The sequence below is a fragment of the Pistacia vera genome, unplaced genomic scaffold, assembly GCF_008641045.1.
Source record: "Pistacia vera cultivar Batoury unplaced genomic scaffold, PisVer_v2 Contig142, whole genome shotgun sequence".
Taxonomy (NCBI): Eukaryota; Viridiplantae; Streptophyta; class Magnoliopsida; order Sapindales; family Anacardiaceae; genus Pistacia; species Pistacia vera.
In genome coordinates this window covers 1272461-1299070 of record NW_022195489.1, presented here as the reverse complement: position 1 = coordinate 1299070, position 26610 = coordinate 1272461, and positions in this window count along the sequence as shown.

Sequence of the window (26610 nt, the reverse complement as noted above, 5' to 3'; positions counted from 1 at the left end):
ACATATATACCATGTAGGTAAAGTCCTTCCATTGATATATCCTGATCAAGCACAGATTCATGGAATGTCAAAATCCTAAACTCGATCTTCTATCGAATTGTCAATCAATATGTCCAGAACTCGTCATCACAAACTTGCTTTTGTATGACTAATAATGGACTCTGGCCAGAGATTCTAATTTCTGACATTTATCGATGTTCGACCAGGAAGTCGAATCTAGATGGAGTCAGCGGTACTCCTAATCCTATATTTCCGAGTCAATGGATCCCTTTTTTACCATCGTTCATTTCCACATATGAACAACGCATGACCAAATAAATAAAATTTAATTATTACAAGCAATTTAATGAAAGAATATTACAAACACTTTTGAATATTTTTGAAAACCAAATGGCACCCATGATCAACCCTCTAATCTAATATTCATCCATCACATAAATAAATATTAAACATTCATACCAAGAATAACAAACAATTATTTAAAGGCATGAATATTGTAACGCCCACACAGAGGTATGTAATTTAATTTATGTTTTTATAGCCCTTAGTTAATTTTTGCTAAAGTTATTTTGAGAAAATGTGAAGAAAATGCCTTAAACTTGCATGGTCTTTTCACTTAAAATTAGTTGAAATTGTGGGGAGTAAAAAGAGATAGAATTTCATGGAGAATGCAATAAAAATGAGGGCATTATGGTAATTGACTAAGGGACATAGATGGAATTTTCAAGAAAGTGTAAGGGCAAAATGGGAAAGTATGTTTATAAAATAAGATATTAAGGGTTTGAAACCCTTATTTCTCTCCTTCCACCGCCACTTTCCTTCTCCATTTTCTCTCAACTTTTCACTCAATTTTCCAAGGATTTTTTAGGGCTTTTGAGTGGATTTTGACAAGGTTTTGGTTCTAGGCAACAAGAGGTAAGAATTCTTGCTCTATATATAAGATTTACTTGTGTAGAAGTTGAATTCTTATTGAGTTTATGCTCTGGGTTAAGGGGAAATTTGAGTCCAACAAGAGTAGAGAGCTTTAGTGGAGACTACTCAAGTATAAGGTACGTAAATTCCACTCAAAGTCCAACTCAAGTTAAGGTTTTAAGAAATCAATTGAGTAGAGATTTCTTTAAGCATGTATATGTTATGATTTTTGAGAAATTGAGGTGAGATTGATGATTATTTATGCTTGTTGTTGGATATATTTGAGTATGAGAAGTGTTTTTGATTGTATGATGATGGGTTGGATTGTATGATGATGGATTGAAATTTGGTTGAAATTGGAAGAGTTTAAGAAAAATTTTGGGAGTGTTTTGCCGTGTAGGGATTGTGATGATACATGGGAGTTGTTAGAGGAGATGCCTTAGAGTCAATCAATTATTGTAGAATTGACTCTTTTTAATAATGTTTATTAATCAATAAAAGGCATTTTATTCTATATCGCATAAATCATTATTATTGCAATATGTATTGATATATGTCCTTAGAATGATAGAACCGTGACGAGGGTATCAAGTGTTTCAAATCTTGATAGTGAGAACCCTATGAGCACATATGGTGGCCATTCTAGAAACGTCCGTAGCCCTAGTATTACTCTGAAGTAAGGGCACAGATAATACGGTAAGGTATCATAGTGTTGAACGACTCTGTTGAAAGCAGTGACTGATCTCACTTGTCAAGGTTGTTTGGTGACAATCTGTGCAACACAGGGTGCTTGTTGTAGGGATGACGCCAGCAATTCACTGGATTGACCCACCAGAGGATTCCATATGGATAGTAACCTTAGTGTCTATGGAACAAATCCTCTAACGAATGGTGGTGCATGTGATCCTTAGACTTGAGGTCACCGGAGTGCTTGTGCACCGATTGGTGCAGTTTGACACTAGCCTAACGCAGTTCTTTCAGAGCTATCAATACGATGGTGATTGGCTGCATCAAGGAGTGTATCAAGACGTGGATTGCCAGAGGATTCATCATTCCGGGTATGGGAGAAAGTTATCTCACGGCGCAATTTATATATGGCAATGACATTAAAACTGTGGCCACAGTGGGATTGAGTTGTTGCTCTATCAGTTTATAATACGGGTCATTGGTCCAGAAACTGAATGCATAATATCGAGAGTAACCAAAGGTTGACATATTTCTATGCTCGTTTCTCGTGAGATAACGTATGATGAAAGGATCAAATGCACGGTAACCATATCGTTGACAGGTAGCTACTTTGCGGAATCCGAATCTATCGGGTGGCCATGATGCCTTGCTAGGGGCCAATCTTGGTCTGTGTATTAGTGAGATGATTAATTGGTGTTAATCGCGCCACTATACACTGCCGATATGATGAGGAGCCTAGGGTCACACACATAGAAGACAATTTAAGATCTAAGAAGAAAGAATGGCATTTTCGTCTTTTAAGGCGAAAGGGTATTTTGGTAATTTCAAGTACAATTAAATTTGCTGAGGTTGTAGCCTTTATTTAATTTGTTAGAAAAATTAAATAAGTAAAATTATGTTAAATGTGTGTTCGCACATTTAAATATATATTATCATTATTGTTAAATGTTAATATTATATTAAATATTATATATAATTGATTTAATAAGATAATGATGGAAAAATAAATATTAATTAGGAGTGTTTGGCAACATGGGGCGTTTGGGTTGGAGCCCAAGCCTATTCCGTATGGGATTAGGGCAAATTGATTAACTATAAAAAGAAAAGTGTGTGTGTATAATTAATTAATTAATTGATTTCTCATAGAAATAAAAACACACAGCAGCCCTCTCAATCACTCCCACGCAGAAACATCTTTTGCCTAAAATCAATTCAATTATTTTGCTTTCTTCTTAATCTTGAAGCAAAGAGGATCTAGCAAATCCCTCTTTGGTCTTTTGAGATTGTCTTCGTGGGACTACGCAAGTTTGATCCTACACTTGGATCGATAGCAAAACATTCGTCGACAAATTTGGAGGAGCCTCCAACGTGCGTTTGTTTTTCTTTAAACTCAGATTTATTTTTCTGCATATTTTATTTGATATGAATTGAAAATTATATCCTTGATCTTGGCTCATGTAACGATCTCTATATATATTTATTTTGTTTCCACTGCGTATATGGGATCGTTTACTAACAAGAGTTTTCTCTCATTTGGATGGTTTAAGAAACAAATGAATATAGTTAAGTAAAGTTTGTATATGCACATTTATTGTTGATGAAATGCCTAAGAGAAGTATGAGTATGAGTAGAAACTTTAATTTTATGCAACATTGCATATTTGCATTTCATGAGTGCATTTAAGTAAGAATTCTAAGCATGAGCCATCTATATGCATATATTTGTATATGTGTAATAAGTTAAGAAAGAATAAAGAATTTAAGAATAAAACACTTTAAGCATAAGAGAAAGAAAGATAAGCACTAAAGATTATAGAAAGAAAAGCATTAAAGAAGAGAAAATAATAGGTTGTGCGATGGGGAACCTTGGTGCTAAGAAGAAATTCCACACACGCCACCTTAATTGATGTAAACCCTCCAGTCAGGTATCCTCTGAATATCTCTCAATGAGAATCCGAGGATACATGTCTGGAGAATGAGTTGTATTTAGAAAAAAATCTGTGTAGGATAATAATAATAATATCCAAAACATGCATATAAATGTCACACAGGATCCAAACTTATAATTTACAAACTTTAAGAATTATACTATTTATAGGGTGGAAGCTTCCAAGGTATTTCACAAATATTTATCATTTACATTATTTACATCAAGATAAAAACATCGAGATGACAATAAATCATCTCCCCTCACGTGTAGTCCCGCTGTCTCTAGCATCCCTCGCTTCTAGTCTACCTGCAAAGCAATCAACAATGAAGGGTGAGCACTAATCGCTCAATAAGAATGATCCGTTTCATTGAATGTACTATTTGATCTTTATTTAAACATATTTATTAACACATCACTTATCTTTACATCTAGGGATACTTCCCCTTTTATTACTAATTCATATGCTTTCATCTTTTATCCCATCGCTAGATAAACATCATGTGTACACATACAAATAAGTAGTAACATAGTACACACATCACATGTCATGACATAACATCTAAAATCATCTAACATGAGTATAAATATCTCATGTGTAAATAACATCATAACTCATGTAAAGCATAAATGCATATGAAACATTTAACGTCTAGCCGATCGGACCTTTCTTAGCATCTTAAGCACTTCATATCATCTAGCCTCAAATTTCATCTAGAGCTCATATCATCGGGAGGCGTGCTTATGCGTTATTTAGCATAAAGCATATATTCATCTTCCTCAACGATATCGGGAGTATGCTTACGCGTTTTCATCATGTCTATTTGCATCTCTAACACTTATGGCATTTAAATATTTTTTGGTGACTTAATACTTTTATTCATCTAGGATTATCCATCACAGTACCTCTTGCTCAATATTCATATCTAAACATGTATTACATGCATCTTCATGCCATTTCATAACATTAATCATGCTCGACATCATGACCATGTATATCTTTCAAAATCACAACTAATGGGTAAACATTAGTACATGGCATAATTACAATCAATTCAATCATAACGAAATTGATTATGTTAAATCTTAAACTTTAAAACCAGTTTATGCTTCAGGCCATTTTCCATCCTCTTCTCAAACGAATTGGCTCTTGGCATACTAAAAGTTATAGGTCTGTGTCTCATCTTAATGCTTTAGAATCATCTCATTTCGATTTTTAAACCAAGTTATGGTCGAAATACTGAAGCAGGGTTAACAAAATCCCAGCCCACAAATCCGAATTTTCATATTAACTATGCACAATTTCCTATTGACATAACCAATAGGTTAATATGGATCAAATAAACCTCCCTTATAGTCTTAACATCTTAAAGGAAGTGTAAAATCTCATTCCCATAATCATCCATTATTGCTATAACATTGTAAGCTAATGCAAACAACACATCAACACTCTAATAGCAACCATTCAACACCATGTGGCCTCCATACTACAATTTTTGCCACAATCAGTATCCACACTTCATTTTCTCAATCAAACATAACAACTCATAAAACATAAAGAGCAATGACTTCATGTATAATGAATTCAAGGCAATAAGTAGATAAATGGTTCAACTACACTTGCCATCAACTAATTCATGCCTTAAAGCTTTAATTTAAGGTTTCATAAAATCCAAAACCCCTAGATAAACCCTAAAATCATGGGAGGTTCTTCCTACCTTTTTAAAGACTTCCTCCAACAATCCTTTGCCTTTGACTTTGACTTCTTTTACACCTTAATCCTTAAACCTTCAAATGAAGATCCAAGGCTCCTATCTTGTTCTCCTTGAAAAATTAAGCAAAATCCTTTAAAACTTAGAGAAGAAAGCTTGTTTCATGGAAGATTTGAGAGAAAATGGAAGAAATGTTGAAGAAAGGCTCTCTCCCTTGGCTGAACGAATTTCATCTCATTTATAGGATATTTCATTATTTCCAAATTATGCAATTGGCCCAATTATTTTAATTGTATAACTCATAAGTCCTTAATTCTTCATATAAAGGCATTGGGTATTTCCACCTAGACATAATTTTTACTTAATTAATGCCATTAAATGCAATGAAGCCTACTCATCCTTGACTTTTTCAATGCTTATCCATAGGCAAAATAAACATTTTGCCCCTATGCCTCTCTATGGTAATTGATTCATAAGTCCAAATGAATTGACTATTTTGCCCTTAGTTAGATTTTTGCTTTTTAACATAAAATTAACATCTAAAGGACTATTTTGAGTTAGGAACATACCTTTGATATCTTGGGTATTACACTTGAGTGGCATAAAAAGAAGAAGAATTGTACGACCCGTAAGAGTGTATGTGGATGAGGGTTGTACCAAGAAGAAATCCTACATGCATGCCACCTTAATTGAGTGGCTTTGAAGAAAGAAAGAATTTGTACGGTCCGCAAGAGTACATGTAGATGAAGACTGTACTCACTCACAGGCCAAGGTCCAAATCCATGCATCAACCGAGACCGATCGACAAAGAATAAGAAAAGAAAGAGAATAAGAAAACAAAGAAAGAAGAAAGAAGCAGAGTAAGAAAGAAAAGAGAAGCTGGCAAGCAAGTAAGAAGAAAAGAAAAAGAAAGAAAAAGAAAAGAAATAGAATAAGAAAGAGAAAGAAGAAGAAAGAAGAAAGAAAATGCATTTTATGCATTATTGCACAGCATATTACCATGTATTCCACCATGGTTGAAAGAATAGAAGAAAGAACAGAGATAAAGAAAGAACAACGAGAATTGGAAGAAAGAAAGAACAGTAAGAATTAGAAACGGAGAAAGAAAAGAGAAAGAACTATAAATGAAAGAAAGAAGAAGAGAATTAGGAAAGAACCAAAGAAGGAGAAGAGTTTAGGATTTACTTACTGAGCATTTTTATGCTCACCCCGTTGTTTTTCCATGTTTTTGTAGGAAAAGGTGAACAGCGGTTGAAAGGAAGTCGTCAAGCGAGAAGATGGCATTACTGTCCACCGTTGCTAAAGTTTTTGTGTTTGTTATTTTGGATATTATAAAGAATCTATTTTATAAGTAGAGAAAATTTGGGCCAACATTTTTCATATGCTAAGTAAGTTTTTAGTGTATAGTTTTAAAGTATACTAGTAGAAAGAAGTCATACAAATATAAACAATTATTAAAAATATATTATCACTAATATATAAATATAAATATATCTCATATATTAATGATATATATAGATATTCATGGTAATTTAATCTAACTTTGGCCATGCAAACAATTACACATTTCAAAGAGAGCATTACACAACACTTTTGTCTATTCCACCCAAGATATATTATTTAATTATTAACATCATTTCAATACTTTTCACAAAAGTCATGCATGACATAGGTAAATGAGTTTTATTACTCTAAGAGTAATCATTCTATGACACAAGTTACTTTTAACTAAAGTAATTTTTTTATGACATGTTTATCTTCTCAAAGACAATCATATCATCTTGATCATCAATTTTTGAAACCATTCAAAAAAACCAATTATACATTCCAAAAATATAATAATTTATGCTATGCAATGATGCATTATTAGATAATTTAATCAAATTAAACATCATACATTAAATACCACCATCATATATACATAATATCACAATTCTCATATGAATTATACCATAACTTTATGCTAACAGCATTTCCACCACTAAACACTTGCAACATTTGCATACACTCATGCAAAAATATACTTTAATCAAATTAAAGAACAACACATTAGCTGTAAAGCATAAATCATTTAATCAAAGTCATGGAAATGAACATGCATGAACATTTTTCTAATAAAATCATCATGCAACAACTATCACAAGCATACATCTAGACTTTATGGAACAACTTCAAAACACATTACAAACTATTTGAATAACAAGAATCAAATGAACAAAAAATAGCATGGCGAATTTAGAAGAAAAATTCTATGCACTAATCAAGGCATGCATGAACACTTTTGTCACCATAAAATGTATATAAATTAAAACATATAAGGATTCTTGTAAATCCGAGGATTAACTGTTATTTAGGCTTTAGACAAGGATTTTAGATACTTCTTAGTTCATTTATGCTGAATTGCTACTTAATCTTTACATTTTGTGTTTCAAGCCAAAATGGACATTAGAGCAAATAAGGAGTGAATTGGAGTTCTGAACTCAGAAGTAAGCGAATCTCAGAAGTTGGGAAAGTTCTGAAGCAGAGTAAAGCACTATGAAGCTTGTTCCCATGGGAGAGTATCGAGATCGAAGATTCAAGCAAAGAAGCAAGCGGAGGGCAGTTCTGCAATTTAAGAATTCTTCATGAAGATTCGTCGTGGTGAAATGAGTCACGCACAGAGTTACTTTTACTTCGTCACCGCGACGAAGTCTGCATTTTCAGTTTCTTTAAAACGCATAGTTTCATTTTTAGGCAAGTCTTAGGTTTTGGGCGAGGTATAAAAGGAAAACTTGGCCTTTTGAGAGGAGTCGTGTTTTCTTAGTCTAGAGTAGCTTTTTCATCTTCCTTAGTTTGATTTGACGAATTTGAGTTGAAAAGTGAGAAGATTTGGGATTGAATCTGGTGGATCTTCAATTAGGGGAGCTCTCTTGTCTTTTCTCTCATTTAATATGTTGACTTTGTGTTTATTGTTTTTCTTGCTTATTATATTAATTAGCTATGAACTAACTCATTTTGGGTTGGGGTTTTGATGTAGTTCGGATTCTCATGGATTGACCAATTGATTTTTTATTATTTTCATATGCTATTGCATGGATTGTGTTGTTATTCTGAATTTATTGCTTTTAATTGATGAACATGATGAGATTGAGAAATGAGTCGTGTTAAGCTTCTTGGGTAATCACCATTGTAGTATTGAATGCTAGAGATAGATTTAAGAATCAATGAAATCAATCTAGGATTCCATGTGCTTAATGAGCTTAGAACTATTAATCTGCAAATTGTTGGGTGTGGAAGCTTAATATGGAAAAGTAGGAAAACATAGCCTGAGAAGGTATGTTTTATAATTTAGAGAATTCAATTTACAATCAATGCATGTGAATATGGAAATAGCATAATCTGTAGGTTTAATCCATAGAGTCCTAATGAAGTCAAAACCCTCCCCGTTTGTTTTAATTTGATATTACCTTGTTTTTAATCTTGCTTTCATAATTTAACTTTGAGCATTTAGCAATTTTTGTTTTAGTTTTAAGTTTAATTTTCTCCCATTAATCCAAACAAATTCGATTACTCCAACTTGAAAACAATAGAAAACTTAGTGCTTAGCAGCCAATCCTCGTGGGAACGATACCACTCATCACTTTATTACTTTGTGCGACTAGTGCACTTGCTAATTATGCATGTTGTAATAAATACGCAACAAGTCTTGCATGCTTCAAATTAAAAAATCAAAAACATCTTTACACATTTTATGTCATGGCCAAATCTCATTCCAAGGAAAAAACAAAAAATATTTCATTATCTTATTACTAGGCCAAAACAAGAACATGCATGTCACTTTCATATATGATAAACACAAGAACACTTGGAAAATGTCATTTTTTTCTTATAAATTCGACATGCAAGGAGCTTTTAGCTCTGATACCATTTAAAAGAACAACATGCATGAAGAGTGGTGGAAGTGAAGAATGAAAGCATGAAAGGTTGGATTCAAAAAATGTTTTCAAACAAAGCATGGAAAAAGCATTATACCTACTCCTTTGCTTTGGGTTGATGAATACAAGACTCAAAATGATGAGACCTCTACACTTTAACACCACCTTGAGAGAGTTAGAGAGTGGTCATGGCTAGGGAGAGAGCTTTTAGTCTGCTTTTGAGAGAACAAAGTGAATAATGATCTAAATGCAACCATTTGCATTTATATATACTTGGGCAATTTTTCAATTATTTGTTTTTCACTTTCAAGCCCAAATAAAATCTTATTTTAAAAAGGAGCCCAAGTATTTATTATGTCACCCTTTGAATAATCAATATTATTCAAGGGTCCATGTAAACTAAACTAGTTTACATCAACAACTCATTAGTTTACCCTTTTGCCCTTTAACTATTAAAAGGTTATTTTAGTTCCTCTCATTTATCTTAACGTCTTAAGATATAATAATTAATTATTGCTTGACCATTTCAACCCTTAAAATGTCACAAACAATTTTCTATGTAACTATTACCGTAGAAATCTCATCATTACCCTCGGAAGGTGCTAGCCCTCTTCGGATAATCATTTCTCTCTGTCATCCTTCTGTAACTTCTCAAGGCTATTGGTGTGACCATGTAGGTCCACCTTGGATTAGTCGTGAGCCGGTTCTGGATGAATCCAAAAACCTGTCTGGAGGCCTAACGACTATGGTAAACATCTAGCAATGTATCATAGTCCCTAAACCACGATGAAGAAATACTTCATCGAACCCATTTCAGATCATATGTACCATGCAGGTAAAGTCCCTCCATTGATATATCCTGATCGAGCACAGATTCATGGAACGTCAAAATTCTAAACTTGATCTTCTATTGAATCATCGATCAATATGTCTGAAACTCATCATCACAAACTTGCTTTTGTATGACTAATAATAGACTCTGGCTAGAGATTATGATTTCCAACATTTATCGACGTTTGACCAAGAACTCAAATCCAGATGGAGTCACCGGTACTTCTAATCCTATATTTTCGAGTCACTGGATCCCTTCTTGACCATCGTTCGTTTCCGCATATGAACAACGCATGACCAAATATGCTTTATCATACGAAACATGACTAGTCTCATACTTATACACTGTATGAACTATACGCATCCTTATCGGATCCGACCACAATGTCTCAGGTCAAAGAACTACATCATGCACTGATATAACCAAACGATAAATCATTGACTACATGCTTTTCCAAGTGATTTGTTGTTATTCGGTCACGTTCGAAAAACAATTCACCAACCGCTAATCCATACCAATGCCCCAGTGACATGACTATCATCATCATCCATACTTATATCAAGTCATTGATTCGTATTTGAACATCACGTATGCCTACTATGCAATCTAGTTGCCCAATTACATTGCTTCCTTAGGGAACTATTTTCGATAATTCATTTACTGATTAAATGAATCATCTGACTATCATATACATACTTTATTTTAAATGCATGACTAAATAAAGGAAGCAATTTACATATATGAATTGAAAAACTCTTTCTCCATTACTTGTGATATATAGAACAAGACAAAATGCTCTGAAACTGACAACACGAATGGTTTCTAGGGCATACACTTATATACACTAACGATATATTGGTCCATATGAGGTATTAGAGAAAGTGGGCAAAGTAGCTTATAGACTTGCCTTACCAGCCAATATGGACCAGATCCATAATGTTTTCCATGTTTCCCTATTGGAAAGTATGTTAGTGATCTATCGCATATACTACAAGCAAATGAAGTGGAGTTAAAAGATGAACTATTTATGAAGAACGTCTAGTTCGATTCTGGATAGAGATAGAAATAAAAACTCACAAAAAAACCGCTTGTTAAATACTGTGGAGGAATCATAATGTAAAGAAGCAACATGGGAGGTTGAGCAATATATGAAGGAAGATAGCCACCTCTTCAACTGAATTTCGAGGATGAAATTCTTATAAGGGGGATGATTGTAAACCCCGTGTTTATATCCGATGCCTTAAGGTATGAAATTTACCTTTTCAAGTAATTTTCTTTTTTTTGAATGGAACGGTAAAACGGTCAATTTGCATGCATTTCGAGATGTGGCCATTATAAAGTGTAAGGGGTGATTTCATTCAAGAGAAATGAGGGTAGAATGGTCATAAAATTGATTGATATGTTAAATGGCGAAACGTTAGCCAGTATAATATGGCTTTTTATACAACCATATAAATTAAGTATCATAAAAGTGCATCAAGGGTAAATTGTCATTTATCTAATGGGATTGCTTAATTACTAAGTATTTAAAAGAAGTTCAAATGGCTTAAATGATGCTAATCATTAGTTTGTAGTATAATGACCAAAATGCCCTATATGTCAAATTTATACCAAATGATCCATATCTCTAACTTTTGATGGCCAATCCCATTTGGGAATTAAAAATGAAATTTTATAAGATATTTCCTGATTAAGTCGGCCAACACTCTTAGAACATCAAACTCTATTCTTCAAGTCTCATTCTCCTCCGTTAAAGGCTTAAATTCAAGCTCTCTCTCTCATTTTTATAGGATTTCAAGTTGAATTTCAAAGGAGACCCACCATCCAACTTAAAAACTTCAATTTAAGGGTTTAAGGTGAGTTTCAAAACCCTAGTTGTTCTCATTTTTAGTTAAAAGAAAATTCAAGTGGTCATGGTGAAAGGTAGAAAGGGTGAACCTTTGGAGCTAAGGAGGCGTGTCTTTGTGCTTTGAATACTAAGGAAAGGAAAAATCTCCCTTGACTACAATTATAACACCTAGGGTTGATGAAACTACATTTATTTATGTTAATATGATGTGATGCTATGTTTGGTTATGGATTGTTTTAAATGTGTGTTTTGATTGGTGTATGCGTGCATATGGAGGATGATTTGCCAATTAAGAGATTTGTAGCTGGACGATGTTTTGACACTCTTGGTTCTGTAAAAAGGAAGGTTTTTATGGCCTTTTATACTTAGATGATATGGCAAATATATATGTTGCAATGAAGGTGACATGGTTAAATGAATAGAATTCGGATTTGGCTTTTAAGACTATTGTACATGCTTCACTAATCGGTCATACTGAAGTTATCGAAGTCTGATTGAGTTGATTCTTGAAGTATTTCAAAATTGAGAATAGACCTAAAACTTTTATGTTTTAGCAAAAAATCAATTCGAATTGAAGATGAGGGAAAAATTGCTTGAAAAGTGACAAACTATATGGCATCCACCTTCTTAATGAAATTCCTATTTTTTTTTAATTCCAATAAACCCTGAATAATCTGACTATTGAAATTCCTTGCATTGTATGAGAAATTGAATAATTATTAGGAATTTATTAGCAGAATTTCATGTCATGGAGTTTTGCTAAATTGATTGATGAGTTGTACAATTGGCCAGGGTACATGTTTATAAATGTAGTATGATTGAGCATGGAGATGTTATTCCATATGTTTGCATTCATATAATGCATATAGCTTATTTAGTTGACTTATGAAAAAAATTATGAAATGTTAAGAATGAATTCCATGAGTTCTTTGAGGTTAAACCAGATCAGAGGAATGGAATTCTTATGGAAACCATGAGCCCTTTAAGGTGACGACCAGAACAAGGTAATGGTTCAAATGAATCCGTGAGATAATAAGACTAATAAACATCAAGTACAAAGACAAAAGAAAGCATGTCATGTTTATGAATATTGCATAAGTCATATATGTTTTAGTTATAGTATGTATGGTATGTTATGACTTATGTTTATAGGAAAGTCCAAAGTGTATGTTTATGTCAATGAATGAAGGTCATGCTTGTAGATAAGTAATCCTGGTAATATACTTGTACAATGAACCTTAATAGTTTATAATGGCCATATTCCGTTACTGAGCGATTAGTGCTCATCGCACGAAAGTTTCAAAATGTTTGTTGGTAAGGATTAAGGCATGAAGCTGGGAGAGGATTTCGAGGGACGCTATGAGCATGAGGGATGTTTTAATAGTGATAATTGAACGGTTCTTGCATATTTGCTCGATAAATCCCCAATAACAGCTCATGAGCATGAGACAAGTCTTGTTTACTAGCATACAGAAACTCTAGATACTCCTATAACGTATCACAATGATTAGTACCATCATCCACCGTGGAATCTAGAGTATTATAGATCTGATTAAACAATTTATCATCCTCCATGAGCCATTCCTTCCGAATTCTCCTAACACGCTGTAATTTCTTGTTACTACCCTCTGGTTCTTATCACTCTCTGTTTGCAGAAGTGAATTCATAGGTGATCCTCAGTGAAATGATCCCCCAAGTCAATGCTAGAAACATATCTACTAATAGTTCATCTCCATTGAGCATAATTCTAGCTTTCCCAGTAACTTCCTATAAGTAATCTTTGCAGATGAGTAGACTACAATTTCAGTTACCAGCTTGTTTACCTTCCCTGCCATAGCTTAATCAAACCAACAATGATTCTTTACTAAGCTCACAGACAATATCACCTCTAATCACCAATATCCAGTAAACCCAAATCACCAATTCAAACAAATTCACAACTCAATCAAACACCACAAACAGAACAACCATCAAATAAACATAAAAAAAGGAACACAATAATTGGAACTAAAGAATAATAAAAACAGATCACCATCGGAAATACGATCGAAAATAGAAGATGCGACAGACTTAGTCACCAGAAAAAGTAACAACCATGAATAGTGTCTCACGGACAATATCGCATGAACAGTGTTGAGTGAATAGTGTCGTCGGCCACCAGAACAAATCCCTAAGACCGTGCTCTGATACCATGTCATAAAATATTCTACTATAGTTTATTCAATAATCAATAAATAATATTACACCCATATATATTTTCACTACCTTACATTTACACATATACCCCTAACTTTATACACATAACTTTTATGACTTCCCTAAGGCACTTCCATCTCTCAAGGATGCTGCTATTGAATCCGTCCAGCTATACCTTTCCCTGTTACCAAAACTGCTTCTTGTGATGTGAGGATGCTCAACTTGGGAGGAATTTGATAGGGATAGAATCAATTGTTTCTTTGCTTATTACTGAAGCCAGGCGAGCTAGAGTATCGGCCACTGAATTCTTTTCCCTTGAATCTGTAGAATTGAGTAAGCTTTGAAATGCTCAAGCTCGAATTTTACCTTCTGGAGATGGATGCCATTTTGTCCTCTTTGGCCTGGTACTCTCTAGAAACTTGAGGACAATGAGATGGAACCTCAATACAAGGTCAAAGTTTCTTCTTTCCTGACAAATTTTACTTAGATAACTGAACAACATGACGAATTGTCCTCTTGCCTAGAATTGTTGAGATAGAGCAAGGAGAACTACTGCCACGATTGGATTAGTTCACCTTTAGCCTTTTGTACCACCTTTTGGAATCTGCTACTAAAGTGACCGCGAAAGAGTGACACTTTGCCAAGTCGGAGATTTGATGTAGCTTCATCAGATTGTTTAAGGAATCAAGGTGGTCTATGAAATCCCCTTTCCCACCAACTTGTTTTCAAGCACCCTAAATCCCCAAGAAGTGGGCCTATGAACTTCCTCCATGAATGGAGAATTTACAATTTCTTCAACCGAATTATTTTAACGGGCTCTTAGATCATCGAGCATTTTCTGAACCGATCTAGCCTCATCATGAGGAGTATTTTGACTGCGACCTTTGTTCAGCCTTCACTCAAGCAATAGTCTGAAGATCAGTTGCTGAAAGCCTACTCTGTCCTGGCACTAGCCGTGAGTGATCATGATCTAGGACGGTAGGTGCTCATGCTCTCATCGGTACGCTGCTCACGCATTGGTTAAAACTAGAATGTCGGTTGCTAACCAGATTGGCGTGCATGGCTAATCTACAAGCTTGAAGGTTTGACTTGCCTTTGGTGTGGGTTATTGCGCTGGTGGATGGGTGTTTTGTCAATTAGGGTGAGCAGTCCTTTGACAACCATTGCCCTCATTTCCCCCATGGACTCCTTGCCCGGTCGCCTCCCAGGTTAATTTGCCCACATGACTCATGCTTATGAGCAAAGGAGCCTTACGATGTCGAGGGTGACGGTCCTCTTCCTGGTGCCTATAAACCAGATCGGCCCACGTAGAGTTATTCTGACTCGTTAGAGTAACCTTTGTGAAGCGTGGCTGCCGGTTCCAGTTGGTCGATTACATTTCTTAACTCAACCACTTTTGGTGTACTGCCTATGTACCACCTCTCCTTATCATCTCCGCACATTTTGTGTACTGCCTATGTAACTATCGTCCTTATCATCTCATCAAGTGGTCATTCAAGGATTAGAGTCCCTACTCCTTCTGATTTACGACCTGTGGCATTGGCAGCACTGGTGGTCGACTTGGTATCGATCTGATGCACCTCCTAGTGGGGGCTTCCAAATTGTCATGGTTTCCAATGGTTGTTTTGGATTTGGTATGTGCTATTGGAAATTTAGGTGATCGGTTGTTCACTGAAATTGCTTGTTTCTTGTTGGAAATAAGGCAAGTAGGCAAGACCCTCATTCTAGTGCAAACTATGATACGAAAATCGCACCAACCCGAATGATCTGATTGACCTAGATGGAATCGGAACCAATAGGTGTGATTAAAGATAACCACAATTGAATGTAATGCTAATAATGTAATGAACACAAACGACTTTTAGAGTGGTTCGGCAAGTTAAACTTGAGCCTACGTCCACTGTTATCTTATTGCTTTTGATGGATTACAAGAATAACAATAAGCTTGCCTAGAATAATTTTCTAACCCCTCTCTCATCATTGAGGGGCTGGGTTTATATACAAGTTGTAAAAAAGGAAAGAGCAATCAAATTCAATGCAGTTATGATTTCTTGTGATTGTGTGCTAAGATTGTGGCCATCATTGCTTTGATTTGATCTCTTCCGAATATCCGAGATTTGAGCTTGTCAACAATTGCCAAGTTTGATCTCGACCTAGCTCTTGCTGGGTCGAACTATATCTCAACAGGTTATGTTGGGTTCGACTAGTGCTGAGTCGAACTGATTTTGGTCGAACTAATCCTTACATCTCTGACTTCTCTTCTCCGAGCTTAATGGAAAATTCACACCTAACAAAAATTACTTTTTTTTTTTTTTACTCTTTTTATTTATAATTCAGTGATTATTAAAATAAGTTTTTTAATGTTGACTTTGTTGACCGTCGTTCATGTTAGAGTATATGCCTTAGAGCCAATCAATTATTGTAGAATTGACTCTTTGTAATAATGTTCATTAATCAATAATAAAAGGCATTTTATTCTATATCGCGTAAATCATTATTATTGCAATATGTATTGATATATGTCCTTAGAATGGTAGAACCGTGACGAGGGTATCAAGTGTTTCAAATCTTGATAGTGAGAACCCTATGAGCACATATGGTGGCCATTCTAGAAACGTCCGTAGCCCCAGTATTATTCTGAAGTAAGGGCACAGATAATACGGTAAGGCTATCATAGTGTTGAACGACCCTGTCGAAAGGCAGTGATTGATCTCACTTGTCAAGGTTGTTTGGTGACAACCTGGTGCAACACATGGGTGCTTGCTGTAGGCGGATACACCGTAGCAAGTTCACTAGACTGACCCACCAGAGGATTCTATATGGATGGTAACCCTAGTGTCTATGGAACACATCCTCTAACGAATGGTGGTGCATGTGATCCTTAGACTTGAGATCACCAGAGCGCCTTGTGCATCAATTGGTGTAGTTTGACACTAGCCTAACGCAGTTCTTTTCAAAGCCGTCAATACAATGGTGATTGGTTGCATCGAGGAGTGTATCAAGACTATGGTGGATTGACAGAGGATTCATCACTCCCAGGTACGGGAGAAGTTATCTCATGACGCAATTCAGTATATGGCAATGACGTTAAAATTGTGGCCACAGTAGGATTGAGTTGTTGTTTTATCCAGTTTATAATACGGGTCATTGGTCCAGAAACTGAATACCCAATATCGAGAGTAACCGAAGGTTGATACTATTTCTATGCCTTCGTCTCATCGAAATAATGTATGATGAAAGGAACGAATTGCACGGTAACCATATCATTGACAGGTAGCTACTTTGCTAAATTCGAATCTATCGGGTGGCCATGATGCCTTGCTAGGGGCCAATCTTGGTCTGTGTATTAGTGAGACGATTAATTGGTGTTAATCGCGATACTATACACTACTGATATAATGAGGAGCCTATGGGTCACACACATAGAAGACAAGTTAAGATCCAAGAAGAAAGAAAGGCGTTTTCTTCTTTTAAGGCGAAAGGGAATTTTGGTAATTTCACAGTGCAATTAAATTTGCTAAGGTCGTAGCCTTTATTTAATTTGTTAGAAAAATTAAATAAGTGAAATTACGTTTAAATGTGTGTTTGCACATATTTAAATATATATTATCATTATTGTTAAATGTTAATCTATATATATATTAATTGATTTTAATTGAGATAATGATGGAAAAATAAAATATTAAATTGGGAGTGGCATGGTTTCTGGCAGCGTAGTAGGTGATTGCCAAGCTTGCAAGTAGTTAGAGATCGCTCACGTGTCCAAACCCTACACAAGTCAAGGAAATCCCTTGAACAGGTAACCAATGGGACAAAAAGAAAGATTTGCACGACACCTACCCACTTGCAGATTTTATAGCCATTATCTTGAACTCTCTCACTATAAATAGAGCACTTCCCTCTCATTTGAGGGATTGGCTAATTTTACTCTAAAATAGCTTATTCTCTCTCTCTCTCTCTCTCTTTGTATTCTTTCTAAGCTGTAACTTAGCTCGTTGCACACGACTTGATTTTACACCTTTATTAATATAATAGTAGTGGACGTAAGATTCACTTTTGAGCATCCGAACCACTATAAATATTGCTTCTCACCCCTTATTTAATTTGATATGGGGAATTTGATATCCCCGTATCACGTATGACTTCTAAGTCCGCTTAGCATTTTACACGTGCTAGTAATTGGTGTCCAAATCCAACATCAACAATTATGTTTATTCAAAATATTTTAATTAATTGAGAATATAATGAAAACAAATTTGTGTTAAGATTTTATTAAAATATCATTTTTAAAAATACATTTATTAATGTATCACCTATCTTATTGATTTTTATTTTTTTATTTTTTATTGTACTTTGGAATTAAGATAAGATGTTAGTTACATAGGATTTTGTTCGGAATTATAAAAATAATTTGAGTAGAAAAGATGCTTCCCAAAATCTAAATGATGAGGTATACTTAGGATAAGGATGAATATGGAGAGTACTATTATTACGTATCCATTATAGCACCGCACTATTTGAAAATGGAGATAAAACACTTGTTTTTGTCTTCCAAAATTGAATGAATGATGTAAACATAGGAACATTGTATTAGCTAGTGCTAAAACATTTCAAATAAAATAAAAATGAGTGATGTTAACATCGTGAATAACCTAAGATCATGGCGTTTGGTATGAAACCAGTTCATTTTTTTTCTTCCAAAATAAATGAGAACATTGTATATATTGACCAAGTTCTTAACTGTTTGTATATTGACAATTTGATAGTTTTCCAAAATATATACAGTATTAATGACAATTTGATAGTTTTCCACAGATACGTGTTGAATGGGGCAAGTTAATGTAACATGAATACTTCTTTGTCTAATAATTAATTTTATGTGGAAAATTGAAGACTAACTTGTTAATATTATGGCCTTCTCAAGTCTAAGTCAAGCAATAACTAATTTTAAATTTATTATAGACTCTCAGGGCTGCTTGACTTGGGTTCAAAGTGTTGGATGACAACCGCAAATCATGCTGTAAATCTAAATATAAGGTAAAGAAAAATCGGAACAACTATATATAAAATATTATACATTCTTTTTTTTTGACAGGTTCTGAGTTTGAGAGGCATTCACTACTCTAACAAATATTACCTTTTTTTTACTATTGATTTGGTCTTTTGTTTATGACTTATTTTCACAACAGAGGTTTCCGTAAACTTTATACATAAAACTTTAGGCAAGATTTTTCATGAAATGTAAAATGAGATTTAGGATAAATCTTATGAAGGTACCCGAAATTGGCTTAGAAGCAAAGTCTTTATGGATAATTTTGTGTATGGTGCATCACTAGATTGACTAACAAGTTAATTTGATATTGACTTAATTTTAATACTTAAATAACCTTTTCAAGTCTATGCTTTTCTTCTCATATTAAGTTTTTAACTTCATAAAGTTAAAACATTATTTAAATAATATTACATTTAACATCAAATGGACATATATGTTAAAATGTTCATTTTCAATTCTTTTTATTTAGCAAATAAACAACTTAAGACTTATACTCAGACCATTAAAAATGAAAAAAAAAACATATCATTCATAGCATTTATTCGGATTAATTTTATAAATTCACTTCTGGTTTTCAAATTAAAAAAAAATAAAATAAACCTTAAGCAATTTGTAGTGCTCGAATTTCCTAAGGGCAAAACCATATATCCCGTATTTGATATTACTTGTGTGCAAAGTAAAATATTTTAGGGATAATCCACAAAATAGGAAGTAGAATTATACTTCATTGAAGAATCCAAAGAGAAAAGGGAAATGAATTAAACTGGGAAACGAATATGGACAAGATACGGTCCAAAGAAGGAGATGATCCCAATTCCCACATTTGCCTAAAAACTCAATAATCCCTCTCCTATCCGAAGTCCTACAATGTAAAGGAAAGTAATTCTCTCAAACCCCATTCCATTTCAATATATAAAAGGGCTAATAGACATGAAATGATAACTCAAAATTTATATGGAAAAGCCTCACATTGAGCATTAGGAATTTAAAGCTAACTACAGCCGTAATTAGCCTTCACCCATCATTCTAACCTTGCAATTCCGCAGGAGCTACCTCTGCCCTTCATTCTAAGCGTACCCTTCATTATAACCTTGCCCTTCATTATAATCTGCAGAACTGCCTCTACCCTTCATTCTAACCTTGCAGTTCTGTAGGAGCTTTTACTATTTTCTACTAGGGCAAACAATGATGTTGTAGTCAACAAATATTACAAAGTCAACTGATACGTTGTTTACTACAACATGCATAATTAGCAAATGCACTAGTCACAAAAATTAATAAAGTGATGAGTGAGTATCGTTCCTACAAGGATTGGTTGCTAAGCACTAAGTTTTCTACTGTTTTCAAGTTAGAGTAATCGAATTTGTTTGGATTAATGGGAGAAAATTAAACTTAAAACTAAAACAAAAATTGCTAAATGCTCAAAGCTAAATTATAAAGCAAGATTAAAAACAAGGTAATATCAATTTAAAACAAACAGGTAGGGTTTTGACTTCATTAGGACTCTATGGATTAAACTTACAGATTATGGTATTTCCATATTCACATGCATTGATTGTAAATCAAATTCTCTAAATTGTAAAACATACATTCTCAGGCTATGTTTTCCTACTTTTCCCTATTAAACTTCCGCACCCAACAATTTGAAGATTAATAGTTCTAAGCTCATTAAGCACATGGAATCCTAGATTGATTTCATTGATTCTTAAATCTATCTCTAGCATTCAATACTACAATAGTGATTATCCAAGAAGCTTAACACGACTCATTTCTCAATCTCATCATGTTCGTCAATTAAAAGCAATAAATTCAGAATAAGCACAAAATCCATGCAATAGCATATGAAAATAATAAAAAATCAATTGCTCAATCCATGAGAATCCGAACTACATCAAAACCCTAACCGATTTTGAAAAAGCTGCTCTAGACTAAGAAAAACATGACTCCTCTCAAAATGGCCAAGTTTTCCTCTTATACCTCGCCCAAAAACCTAAGACTTTGCCTAAAAATGAAACTGTGTGTTTTAACGAAACTGAAAATTGCAGACTTCGCCGCGGCGAAGAAGAAATCTCGCTGCGACAATGAAGTAAAAGTAACTCTTGTGCGTGACTCATTTCGCTGCGGAGAAGAACAAACTTCGCCACGACGAATCTTCATGAAGAATTCTGAAATTACATAATTGCCCTCCGCTTGCTTCTTTGCTTGAATCTTTGATCTCGATGCTCTTCCATGGGAACAAGCTTCATAGTGCTTTACTCTGCTTTAAAACTTTCCCAACTTCTGAGATCCGCTTACTTCTGAGTCCAGAAACTCGAATTCACTCCGTATTTGCTCCAAATGTCCATTTTGGCTTGAAACACAAAATGTAAAGAATTAAGTAGCAATTCAGACATAAATGAACTCAGAAGTAACTAAAATCCAGTCTAAAAGCCTAAATAAAACAGTATAATGCTCGGATTATCAAATACCCCCAAACTAAAGATATGCTCGTCCCTGAGCTTCAGATACAAAACAAAATGAAAGAAAAACAACAAACGCCCAAACAAACGCAAAACATCAAAATAAATAAGAATTAAAAAAAAAAACATAAGCCTCAACTCAACACAACGAACTACCTAGAATTTATACAAGTCTCAAAGATTGTTGCAAAATTATTACTAGAAAAATGTTCAACACTCCAAGAAGTTATAAGTTGCATCGACTATCTTTCTCTATTGGTCCCCCAAGTAGGTGATCCCCACTTCAATCCACCTTCCGACTTTCCGGATTATTTTATGCAGAAATGTAAAGTTTATCAAATGGCGGCAGACTCCATAAGCCTAAATATCGAACTACTCTCCACTAATGAGGATTAGATATCGTTAAGAATCAAAAGGTCTTTGCAAGCTTGTAACGTTAGGCTCCAAAGGAAAGGAAAGGACAAACAAATAAGAGAACTTGGTTTCCTTAAAGCAAACACTAAGACTTAATCCAACTCCCACTTCCTTTCTCAACCATCACTCAAAATGTCAACCATTTAACAACCTTCAACCATGAACAATTCTTATTGTTGCTATTGTAATGTAAATCTCAAACTAAATATTATAATTCAATTATTATTATTATTATTATTATTATTATTATTTTATAAACACGATTGAGGTTAATTACCTCTCTTATTCTTCTTGCCCTTCTCACAACCCCCAAACTATTCTTTTAGTTCATTCACACAACTCTTTTCTTTGTGTTTGCATTGGGTCCAAAATTCTCCTAAAGGGTATGATAAAGTGTTTAGGGTAGTTGGATTGAAAAATTTTCGGTTTGCAAAATAAAAAAAAAAAAAAAAGCAATGATAATCTCATAAGGCTCAAGTGCGTGACTAGGGAACAATTCATTCGTGGGTTGGCTGGAAAGGCTCAAACGTTCCGAAAAATGCCTAAATCATTTCCTCAACAATGTCTATTCCTAGAATTTTGCCTCGAGCATTTCTCTACTAGGTTCTAGAGTCTACCAACATTATCAAACTTTACCTAACCACATAAAATGAATCTAAGCATACCGAAATAAATGAAAATGGTGGTTGAACCACTCAACATACCTCAATCAAATTTCAGTCAATAAACATAAACTTGAAGCAATGCTTAACATTTTTCAACAATAAAATCCCAACAACCCTAATGTCATCATTAATTTATACAATTCATCATTGGCATACACAACAAAAACACAAAATTAACTAAACAAAAAAAAAAAAAAATTTCTCAAAATTTTCCCACCCCCAAACTAAAGATGACATTGTCCCAAATGTCACATTATGCACAAATTAGGAGTAGAAAGACAAAATTGACAAAGGTACGAGATAATTCCCTGATTAATCCGTGAAGTTTAAGTTTCGCTCAATAGTGTGCACACCTGTTCCTTGAATTTTTCATCCCCAACATCTGTAAAAACAATTGAAAACTGTGGTGTCCACTGTGTTAGAAAAATTCAATGACTAATATGAAAATATTACAGCCCTAATCTCGTCTTTACATCAACTACGAAATTAAAACAAAAATTAAACAACTAAAACAATCCAAAACACAAATTATCAACTGAGTTCAATGTTCGCAACTTGGCGTCGTCCTCTCCTAAGTCGGAGCCCATCCACTCATCTGAATCACAGTCAGCCCGTTGGAATTCCGCAGTATCAACGTTGAGCTTGTTGAAGCTACTCTTCTGCATGTCATACATCATCTAGGTCTGTTCTGCTAACCAATCTTGACGTTTTTCCATACGTCTCATCTGACCCATCATCTGTTACATCATTTCCCTCATAGTGGTTGTGGAACTAGATAATGTGGCAGTGCCTTGTGTGGTTCTTTATCGTTTTGTCCCTACACTTGGTTGCTCATCATCGAGACGTTCAAGATGCTTGTTATAATAATCTGAGTCGAGGATTGGGGCAGCATGGATAAGTGGCTCATCATCATGTACCTCGATTCCTACTCGAGTGCACAAAGCTGTAATGAGATGTGGGAAAGGGTAACTCCCTCGCCCTGGTTTGGCTGCATGCTGAATGTTGTTTAGGATAATTTGTCCCACATCCATACTCTTTCCTGTGGCAATAGAATAGAGCAATAATGCCTTCTCATAAGTCACCGTGCTATAGTGCGTTTCTGGCATCATCCTCGTACTAATAAAGTACTACCACAATCGAGCCATCAGTGTCAAATTAGTCCCCTTGATGCTCTTCTTGCCCTTTTTTGAAACATCCCAAGTGGTGTTTGATTTTATAATGACCGGAAGAATGATATCATCCTCAAATTGTGTCTTCCTAAAATCCGCATAATCATCCCTGTCAATGTTAGGCAGGTTATAAAATTCATTGATGACCTTCGCAGTAAATGCCACATCAGTACCCCTCAAAAAAACAGTACCAGATTCACACTCTGGGAGGTTGGCATAAAACTCTCTCACTAACGGCTCTACAGCCGCTTGTGTAGGTGCACTCATAAATAGTTCCCACCGTCTCTCTCGACTCCAATCCATAGCGTGGCTCGCTGTCAATCCACGCTCAGGAATAAATCCTTTATCTTTTCTTTGGGCTACCCCTTCATAATGTGTTCGAGCGTTGTCACTTACAAATCGGTTGTCCACTTTCTTTCCTTTACCTTTACCCTTGGACAACACTTTGAGCGGCATTTTTCCAAACTAGCAATCAACTCAACAATTCAACTTAAAAATTCAACCCTAAACGCCCTATGAACAACCACAATCAATCCTGCAGTAAAACAATACTTCCAAAATTTGCACTTAGACCCCCAAACTGCGATTTTTCCAAACTCAACCAAACACTCCAAAATTCAAAACTCACACTCCTCAATATCACACAATGCAAAATCAACACTTCCTCCAACACAATCAACGCATAAAATCACAAAAATTTTACAACTCAATCACAATCAAAATTTTCAGATCCACAACTGTAAACTCGAAAATTTGCGATTAAAAGCTTAGGGAACTTGAAATCTTACTGAAACTAGGGAGTATTTGCCACCAATTTAGTCAAAATCATCCGAGATTGCAAGACACCAAATTTCTTGAAACCACAAATTTCTTCAATTTTCTTCAATAATCTTTGTTGGATCGAGTTGTTTTGGTGTTTAGAAAGTTTAAGGAGTGAGAAACTTTGCTGGAAAATCACTGGGAAGGATCTGGATTGAAGGTGGAAAAATTTTCTCTCAAATAGGTTTGAAAAGTTTCGCGAAAATGAAAGGTCGCGCGAAGTATTTATAAAAACCAGGTTTTGCCGCGATGAAGTTCTTCATTTCAAAACCCTAAAACTAACCCAGTCGATGCAGAAAAATTACAGTAGCGCATCGCCCCGACAAAGAACAATCTTCGCCGCTGTGAATTTTCCTTAGTAAATTTTTGCCCACTTTGCTTCGCCGCGGCGAAGTCTGGACTTTTTGAATTCCAAATTTTTCACAAATGTGCTTCGCCGCAGGGAAAACTGGACAATTTGATTTTCCACCTTGATTCTATAATTCACCTGAAATACCCAAAAACACATAAATTAGACTTCATCTAAAATCATAAGAAAACTAAACAATTAAAAATAAACAACAACAAATGAAAACACATGGGTTGCCTCCCAAGGAGCGCTTGTTTATAGTCGGAAAGCTCAACTCATAAGTGGTTATGTGTGAAAGGTAGAAAGGGTGAACCTTTGGAGCTAAAGAGGCGTGTCTTTGTGCTTTGAATACTAAGGTAAGGAAAAAAATCTCCCTTATGACTACAATTGATAACACCTAGGGTTGATGAAACTTATATTTATTTATGTTAATATGAGTGTGATGCTATGTTTTGGTTATGGATTGTTTAAATGGGTGTGTTGATTGGTGTATGTGTGCATATCGAGGATGATTATGCCAATTAAGAGATTTGTAGTTGGACGATGTTTTGACACCTTTTGGTTCTGTAAAAAGGGAGGTTTTTATGGCCTTTTATACTTAGAATGATATGAATGTGCAAATGAAGGTGACATGGTTAAAATGAATAGAATTTGGATTTGGCTTTTTAAGACTTATACTGTACATGCTTCACTGAATCGGTCATAATTGAAGTTATCGAAGTCTGATTGAGTTGATTCTTGAAGTAATAAAAATTTGAGAAATAGACCTAAAACGTTTATGTTTTAGCAAAAAATCAATTCGAATTGGAAGATGAGGGAAAAATTGCTTGAAAAGTGACAAACTATATGGCATCCACCTTCTTAATAGAAATTCCCATTTTTTTTTAATTCCAATAAACCCCTGAATAATCTGACTATTGAAATTCCTTGTATTGTATGAGAAATTGAATGAATTAAGTTAAGGAATTTAGTAGCAGAATATTCATGTCATGAAGTTTTGCTAAATTGATTGATGAGTTGTACAATTGGCCAAGGGTACATGTTAAATGAATGAATAGTATGATTGAGCATGGGAGATGTTATTCCATATGTTTGCATTCATAATGGTAATGCATATAGCTTATTTAGTTGACTTATGAAAAAAATTATGAAATGTTAAAGAATGAATTCCATGAGTCTCTTGAGGTATAAACCAAGATCAGAGGAATGGAATTCTTATGGAAACCATGAGTCCTTTAAGGTGACGACCAAGAACAAGGTAATGGTTCAAATGAATCTGATTGGATAATAAAGACTAATGAAAACATCAAGTACAAAGACAAAAGAAATAAGCATGCCATGTTTATGAATATTGCATAAGTCATATATGTTTTATGTTATAGTATGTATGGTTATGTTATGACTTATGTTTATGAGGAAAGTCCAAAGTGTATGACATGTTTTATGAACTTGTTTATGTTAATGAATGAAGGTCATGTCTTGTAGATAAGTAAGGTCCTGAGTAATATACTTGTATAATGAACCTTAATAGTTTATAAATGGCCATATTCCCTTACTGAGCGATTAGTGCTCACCCCACGAAATGTTTCAAAATGTTTTGTAGGTAAGGATTAAGGCATGAAGCTGGGAGAGGATTTCGAGGGACGCTATGAGC